The 8940-nt window shown below is 38.9% G+C and overlaps 1 long non-coding RNA gene across 3 annotated transcripts; it reads left to right on the forward strand.

Annotated features, from left to right (window-relative positions):
* Window positions 1-467: 467 nt before the first annotated feature.
* LOC147795070 (uncharacterized) lies at window positions 468-8641 on the forward strand. Of its 3 annotated transcripts, none has more exons than XR_015424152.1 (6): window positions 468-756; window positions 2483-2608; window positions 2945-3728; window positions 4725-4849; window positions 5523-5627; window positions 6915-8641. It is a non-coding gene; the product is annotated as an uncharacterized LOC147795070 (long non-coding RNA). The 3 variants fall into 3 exon arrangements; XR_015424150.1 differs by having other exon boundaries at window positions 2483-2565; XR_015424151.1 differs by having other exon boundaries at window positions 471-756; window positions 2483-2565; window positions 5526-5627.
* Window positions 8642-8940: the final 299 nt, after the last annotated feature.

An 8940-nucleotide genomic window follows, 5' to 3' on the forward strand; every position in this document is an offset into this window, starting at 1 on the left:
ATCGTTTGCTCATATGCATGCAGTCCGTGTCAAGAAAGCCGACCATAAACAAAATGCATCAAATTCCAGTATCGGTTTCGCTTCAGGAGGCATTATATTGCAACCTGAAAAAGGTATAATTAGCTAGAATCCCCAGAATTTCGGACGTAACTTTGATGATTTTTTGGTAGATAACGTCTCGTATAGCATCTTTTCTACGACTGACTGTAGTTTGACGTCATGGTGTGTGTTGCGGTCAAGATGTAAACTACGGCTGCATCCGAATCTCTTGTCAAGAGCTAGGTATAGGTCTTCGCTCCATTGGAAATGCGTGGAGACGCGAAGACAGTAGACCCAGCCGTAGCTCTGAAAGCCCAAGCCTCAGATGGTCGCGTTTGTCCAGGCTTTGGGGGTCGGAAATACATGTTTTTAATATTGATGCAAATTGCTCGCATACAGTTTTGGGAAATGCTTTTTTTTCTCTCTGCAATAGTGGTCATTCTTTTGATTTACATTACGAAAAAAAATAATAATTGCATTATCTTCAGATCTTCGTCGTACTTGTGCACACTTACAGGGCCTATTTTAAGCGCGCCAATCACCAGCGCTGTTTTATCCCCTGCTTGGTACCCTGCTCAATATGTGCGCAAGTTGATCGACGACCACTTTTCCACGGTGGCGCGAGCATTAGCATTACAATGCCTACGCACAAGAACGCATGTGTGGCCAAGTTGGCGGGTTCGTTCAAATGTGACTTCACAGGAGGTGAATTTAAAGGTGAGAACTGAGACTGGCTTACCATCCAACAATTGAAAATAAATGGAGAAATGACGGCAAAGACGATAACGAGATTTCTGTATTACAAACTCCACAAGTTTGGGCTTGGCTTTGTTGATTTTACACTGCTTTTGCTGTGGTAAAGTGCACCCTGCATTTAAACATGGCGGCCCCACAGTGACTGTCAGGCATGCAGGCTGGGATTTTAAAGGGGTTCCTTTGGTTTCTTAACTTTGAAGCAGTAATGGAGAGACGAAGAACACTCCTGTGAGACCGTTTTCTGGATTGTTGCACATCTGAGATGTATTTTGACACTTTATTGTACTCAGCAGGTCTGGAAACAGCTCACGCTATACAAACACTGTAGGCCTAGCCTACTTCTGATAACAGCCCAACAGTAAATGTTAATAAAATAAAAAAATAGGCCTAGGGAGTAATAGGGGCCTATGTACTGTTGTGTTGTAAATCTGAAACATGACTTTTGTCCAACAAATTTTTCAACCAATGAAAATCTCCAGCCTGTATGTGGGGCCATTATACAATCTGTAATTTCTACATATTTCAGTGAACCTGGTAAAAATTGGGTAGAAAGTAGGCCTCATACTTTAAGTTTGTGTTGCATGAAACCATGCATGGAGATCTTTACTGATTGTATGATGCAAATCTTAAAATTGGAGGTTGTTCTAATCATTTCTGAATACAATTTGATTATTTTCAAAGATTTGTCTTTGCCAAAATGATTTTGGTTATTACCGTAAAATCTTTTTGTACTGAAAATACAATGGGGAAAGGTCTAGTTTTCAAGATAACTGTCCTCTTTGTATTGTTCATCTGTCTATGTGCTGTCGGTATGTTTGTCAGTCTATCTGTTATTCATCTGTCTGTTATTCCGTTGTCTCTCTCCCTCTCTCAGTCATTCTCATTCAGATACGAAGGTTATTGTGGCAGCACTTACCATGTACATGTATGTTTCCTTCCTCAACTTAGTTTTACTTATTGTTCATGGTTGTAGACTGGAATGCTAGTTAGCTTTTGTGATGGAAATGAGACATTGGCTGGATTGTTTTGTGAGTGATAGATCTGATGTAGTCAGTTCTGTCACAGCAACACATTGCTCAACCGAAAGTTCAATTGATTTTTGAATATTGTAGAATTTAGTTTATTTATGTCATGGAATGATACTCAATTCTAATGACGCTGCTGTATGAAGAGGCTCAATATCTATTTTAAATAACATTTGCACTTTTGGCTTTATCATGTGTGTCATTACAAAAATCCATTGCAAATATATACGTAGGGTACGTGTATATCTTCAGTAAAACCCCTACATGAAATGTTTTCAACGGTTTATGTTGCACTCTATGTTGGCAACACACGGTGCGGCGTCTCCATGTGAGAATACAGCATGCACAAGTATTGAACATTGGCTACGGCTCTCCACCACTGCTTCTTTTGATCAAAATTTGAAGCCGGAGGCGGGAGGAGGCGGGACTGGATTATGGCTACCCTTGTAATGCACCACCCCATAAAATGCCATGTATAACTAGATTGATTCACCGGCAGTGCTGGGTGCACATACGTGAATTACAAATTCTCAATCAGCTCTCTCCATCTTTCTGATTCTCCAAAGCCCTCTGAGAATCGGCAAACAGGCCCCTCCACTCATATTTTCTTGCCAGATTTTCATTTTGCATATTTTAATGACTGTTATGTGCATTCATTACAGCTAGAGCACAAGCCGCTGATGAGTCGTTGCTTACAGGACGACCAGCTTCTTGTCATTTCTCGATGATGGCCACTGTTGTTAAGGTGATTGTACTGTGATCTCTTACTGTAGCCTTCTTGGTAAAACGTAAGTGATCTTTTGTTATTGGTCATCCCAAAGGTAGGATTCACTGATTGAGTCTCCTGTGAACTCATTGCCTCATGTCCTGTAGACCTAGTACATTAAGACCTACCCCACCTTACTGTCTTATAATATAGCTCGTGTAAAGAAAGTGTGACTTCATTATGTCTATCTAAGGATCATGCTTGGTGAATACATTTATTTTGCCCAAATACCGAGTGACATGGGGAGCTATAAAGGTTAAAATGGTCCCCCAAATCCTCTAATTTTATTATGATTTCACATGCACTCTTGGAGGTTACAGTTAATACTGTTTATAATTTGGGAATTTGTTTTCTGCAGAGACTGTGATCTCCTGTATTAGCCTTAAGTTGGACCGAGAGAGAACACTATTTCCTTGGCATCAGAGGCTCCTTTGCTACTAACTTTGCATCACTGGTTCATGAACGACTAGGACATGGTAGCAGCCCAATCGCTACCAACAAAATGAATACTCCCAACCAACACGGCTCTTTTCAACCAATTAAGTTGTGCTTCTCGTCAAGGCAGATTGAAGAGATTGCTTGGCTGAAAAAACAGGTGGGATTGTTTAAACCTAACCCCAGATCAACACTCCTTGTTTTGCAGGCTTGCATCTGTAGATGGCTGAAAACAAATCTTAAGAACTAGAAAAAGTAGAGGGATGTAATATGTTAAATTGCTGCTTACAGGCTTGAGGAAAAGGACTTTTTGGGAAGTGTACATGTATTTAAGGTGTTTTGAAAAATAAAATATACTAACTAGTCAAGCAACAATTGAAAAGAAATGGAAAAATGACAACTAAGAAGATTTTAAGATTTATATGAGAAACTCCAGTGATGTGGGCTTGTATATTATTTGGCCCCGATCTTTGTTGATTTGACACTGCTTTCAATGATGTTTCAACTACTGTTGTAAAGTGCACCTATATATTTTGAAATTGTGGCCTCCACATGTGTGCAGTAATACAGATTGGAATTCAAACATGGTTTAGTTTCCCTAGTTTCAGTAGTTTGACAGAGAGACAAGAGCAAGCTAGTCCCTGGAGGCCGTTCTCTGGAGTGTAACAAATCAGAGATATCTTGTCACTGGTGACACTACTCAACAGGTATGGAAACAGTCTACATCATATTCTGATATTAGTCCATGGTTATGGTAATAGTGAAATGCCTGGTTGTTCTGCAGATCTTGACCTTTGGTTTTGTCTTTTAAGTTTTCAACTAATCAGAATCCCCAGCCTTTAAGGTTGGATTGAATTAAACTACAAAAAATGGATGGAATTTTTTCGTGTGGTTGTACAATTTGTGCCAAAGTGAACAGAAACAAGACGGAAGCTGCATCTACAGGCTGCTTGTAGTGAATGAGGAGTGTAGTGAAATGAAATGTCCTCATTCTTGGATCCAAATCACGTACAAGGATGAGTGTACACATTCCACAAGGGTTGTTTAAAAAAATCTGGACTTGTTTTATTTTATCAGCCAACTTTTTACTCACTGAAGCCATCCTTCTGTGTCAAATACATTAAAGGTGCAATGCATCAGGTTGTTACAATATGGCACGCTAGCCCACAGTAGGTACAATTCGCTCTTTCAACGCTGCCGCCCCAAGCATGCAGAATCTCGATCTTGATCTTTACAAAATCGGTTCAGTGATTTCCATGTATGTTGCTTCGTCATTCTGTGCATGCTGTGTCGGATCTTATACCATACGATTGGACAATGTTTCAGAAGCTGATTGTGACATGATTGTACAAGCTGCCAGATTGAGGCTCTCCATGCCTATGGCGGCAACATGCAGAATAAATAACGTGTGTGTCCAGAGTTTCTTTCATGATATCCTTAACACAAGACAGGCTTCTATCATACACACCACGGATTCAACATTGGCTGGGAAGTATGATGTAAGCCATCTTCACAATAATTCTTTTGTGTTCCACACGCCTGGAAGAAGGTCATTTAGGGAAGCACTTATAACTTACTTTTCTCCATGTTTCTCATTCTCCACTGCCCTCTGAGAATCAGTTAATCCAAGCTAATGCACTCATGTTGTATTGTCATTTCTCCCTTTTGCATGTTTTAATGACTGTTGTGTGTGTCCATTTCAGCCATAGCACAAGCCGCTGAGTGAGCCGATGTTCATGGTACATCCAACCTCTTGAGGATGGGGTTCCTGTGCTCGTTGTTGAGGTGATCGGACTTTGATCTCTTGCTGCTGCCTGCTGGGTAAAAGGTACGTGGGTCCAATGTTGTTGGTTACTCCAAATAATTAATAATTATAATTCACTGATTCAGTCCCCTGTGGACTCGTATATATTTCATATATGGACCCAAAACATAATGATGTCAAGCTATTATTTTTTACTTGGACAGTTAATGCTTCCCCATCTTACTGCCTTAGAAAACTAAGCATGACGTCATTATGTCACAGGTCTCTTCACTTTTCAAAAAGTTGACAGGGACAGAGGTCCTTCTCTGTGGATTAATTTAATTTTCGCGTAAACCTGGGTGACATACCTGTGTATGGGGAGCCATAATTTAATACCATTGATAAATTTTGGATGGCAGGTAAAACATGAAATATCAGAGAGTGTTTGGCCCAACCCCCTTCGGTGTATGCAAAATCCTATTGAATCAGACGATTTTGGACTGTCTTAATTTTCTTCTTTCTTGGGCTGTTGAAAGAGCCCAAGAAAGTAGAAGGGGTGTCAGTTTAAAATGGCTGCTTCGAAGCTTTAGAATTATGTCTTTTCAGGAGTTGTGTTTGCTGATCAACCAACAATTGAAGAGAGTTGAAACAAAGGTCAATGCGAAAATGAGAGTTAAAGACTATAAAGACATCGCAGTGATGTCTACTTGTGTGTTATTCAGCTCAGATCTTTGTTTACTGGACTCTTTGGTTTTAGTAGCTGTAGCATTGATGAAGAGACAAGACCAAGTCCCTTGGAGACAGTTTTCTGGAGTTTAACACATCACTGGCAACTGGCATTACTGACGACACAACTCACTCGGTAAGCACTTTATATCATGTTCTGATTTGAGCCTAACAATGAAAGTCATGTTCCAGATTTTGAACAATATCTGTACATAATTTTGTATACATGTACAATTGTTCTGTAAAATCTGGAGCATGGCTTATCAGGCTCCACTCTTGAGGATGACGAGAGCATGCTGGATGAAACGTCAAGCACACACTCTACAGTTCTTATCAGAACCATACCTCTTCCAAGGGAGATCCATCCACATGATGTAACCACAAGCCCTGTTTTTAGTCTCCCCCATGTAAAGCGTCAAGTCTTATTTAATGAAGGTGAATACTTAGGGCAGTTATGCTTCCTGGTTTCCCATTTGTAAGTTGGTCTTGTAATTGGATGGTTTTGCAGCAAATTTGGCTCTATATAAGGCCTTATCCAAACTTAGCTTTTGTCTGTGACTATAGGGTTGGTGAAAATCAACTGATCTTGTTGTCATTTTGTTGAACATATCCACTGAAGAATGGTTGATTCCGATATTCCCACATTTAAGAGAACTATACACAAATGAAGGCAAAAGCTTGGGTCCGTCATTATGTTTGCTAGTAATCCTCTCCCTCTTGTACTTGTCAGTCAATCTGTTTTAGTAGTTAGTTTAGCCTGTGTATGATGATAGTCTTCAAATGGTCGAAAGGGGTATCTTGGTTAATCATGATGGGTGCCATCTCTTCAATTATGTTTATTTATTTGACCATCACAAGAACAAACAAAGCAAAATGAAACACAAATTATGTAAAAGAAAAACACAAGTACAAGTAAATATAAGCAGTAGCAGGGACCGGGGATAAAAATCCGAATACATAACGAGACAAATATCAGTTATGCGGGTCAGCAGGGACTGCAAAAGTAAAGTAAACTACTATTAACCCCCATTTATGCTCATATCATTAGCAAGACAAATTAACCAGAACAAAGGAAACAGTAGTCTCCACACAGGTGATCAAAATGACAGCCCAAAAAAGAAAAAATATATCTGAGGAGAACGTTTCATTTCCATATTTCCAAACAGAAGAAAATTATCCCGCAAAGTGACGGCCATGCTATAAAAAGGATTTTTTTTACTCGTTCTTTTTAATCATGTGAATTTACTCATTTAAAAAATATCCAGTTTAAATCAAGTCCTCTGTGCCCTCCTTTTGAGGTGATTTTATTGGCTTGTTGGTAATTTTGGTTTTTTGTCACTTATTATTCATGTGATGCCTTTAATTGTAAATCATGTCATCCTAATTAAACACTTGTCTGTGATTTGTTTACGCCTGTACTCAGTACCACAATTACGGCCAAGATTTGGACTCTAGCACTGTGCCTATCTGTTCTACGCGTTAGTCTTCTGCTGCTGGTCGAACAGTGATACGCTCCATGCTGTGACATGCTCAGCCTGAATAAAAGTAACAAGAGCATGATTTTGATTTCCTCAACATAACAGAACTGAATTTGCAACTGTTGCAGTGACCGTTTGTCTTGTGGTGGCAACAAAAGGTTTTGTTGAAAGGTTGCCACTTTGCGTGGTTTTTCTGTACCATCTGGTGTACCTAAAGGAAGTGTCTTGAGCCCAATCCAGTTGTTATGTATACCAACGACTTTCCTTATCACATCTTGTCAGCTAGCACTTTATTTGGTAACAGTGCTCTTGTGTATACGCCAATATAATGTCAGTCTGATGACCTTCAAGACATCAATGGCTTCCAAAGATGTTGTCATGCTAATAAAATGCATCTCAATACATTACTAAGGAAACCAAAGTTTTGCTTATGCTAGGATGGTCAAAGAAAATAGTGGACCTGAATTGTACCTTAGTTAACATGCAGTTTGAAGCTGATAATGAGTACAAAATTTCTCGGGAAAATCTTGTTATGTCACTACCAAATCAAACAGACTTAGTATGTCTTGCTTTCATCTTGCAAGTTTCTAGTGTTGACTATTCTGGAATACAAGTAGCCTATCTGGTACCTTCACAACAGGAACCTTATACATTGACAAATTAGAACAAAATTCAACGTTGAGCAACCAGAATAATTCTCTAGTGAAGAAGATTTAAAATGGATTACACGGATTGGTTGCATATGTACATTGAATTTGTCTTTACGTGAATCTAAAAGCATCCATCTTTTGCTTACATTTGTTGTTAGAGGTCTTCATAGAGCTTTTGACCGTGAAATAGTCTTAGTGAACAGGTGGTACATTGAAACGATCAGGCTGGACAAACCTTAGGGCACTAATTCACAAACTTCATCATTTTGCCAATTACATGCTCTTGAGATGACCTACATGTACCTGAACGTTTGAGAACTGAAGTGGTTTAAATAACCTTTCAACAAAGGATCAACTTACCAAGTACCCACTTGAATTTGAAACTATATGAAACTTGACAGAGTACTGATTGAATTTGCAGTGGAGTACCCTTGTAATAAGGTCGTTGGGACTGGCAAGTTGTGGGAGGGTCACTGTGTTGTTTGGTGCAAGGAAGCACAAAATGGGGGGATTTGAATACCTAAGATTTGCCATGTGGGCCAGATGTGTCAATGGTTTTGCTTTTGTCGGTATTCAAGTGTATTTTGTTATTTCGTGGTGTCTTTCTGTTTTTTTTTCGGTTTTTACACAATAAATTTCTTTTGTTGTTTTGGGGGTACTTATTGTTTAATTGATTGATTTGTTTCTGTAATTAATTTTTTTGGTTATTTTAATGTATTTGTATGTCATATTTATATTATTTTGCCAACTGTATATATTTTTTCTGTTCGATTTATTTATTGCCATTTCTTGAATCTTGTGCTGTTACTTTATTGTGTATGTGTGTGCACGTTTATGTAAACCTGGAGCTTCAGAAATGAAGTCTTACGGGTGACTTTTATTGGATTAACTGTGCCTCTCCGGGCATTTGTAAGTTTGTGTTTGTGATCTCAGTGTATTTTGTGTTATGTGTTTTTGTTTAATGTTGCTGTGTTCTTTATCTTGGAAAATGCCTAATAAATGAAATTGTTTCCCTCATTGTACACACGTTACTTGGTCTCTTTTCGACGAAGAGTTTTTATCTCCGAGGTTAAGTAGGTTGACAAATGGTCCGAATGGGCGAGCTTGGGGTGACTCGACAAGGATGCAAATTTCACTATCCCCTGGAGAAAATTTTATTTCGATATTTGGAAACATTTAACAAAAAGGTTTCATATTTTTTGGTTTTGCATGCTACACACGTCAAATACACGCCACGTTGTCTCCATATCCGATATTAAATTGTCAAGAGATGGGCTGATCCTGGAGTCTTTGGAAAGGTTATATGTTTATCATCCAAAAA

This window comes from Acanthaster planci, unplaced genomic scaffold, assembly GCF_054643075.1.
Source record: "Acanthaster planci isolate LZ-2023a unplaced genomic scaffold, COTS_SCS Contig184, whole genome shotgun sequence".
In the NCBI taxonomy this organism is placed as follows: Eukaryota; Metazoa; Echinodermata; class Asteroidea; order Valvatida; family Acanthasteridae; genus Acanthaster; species Acanthaster planci.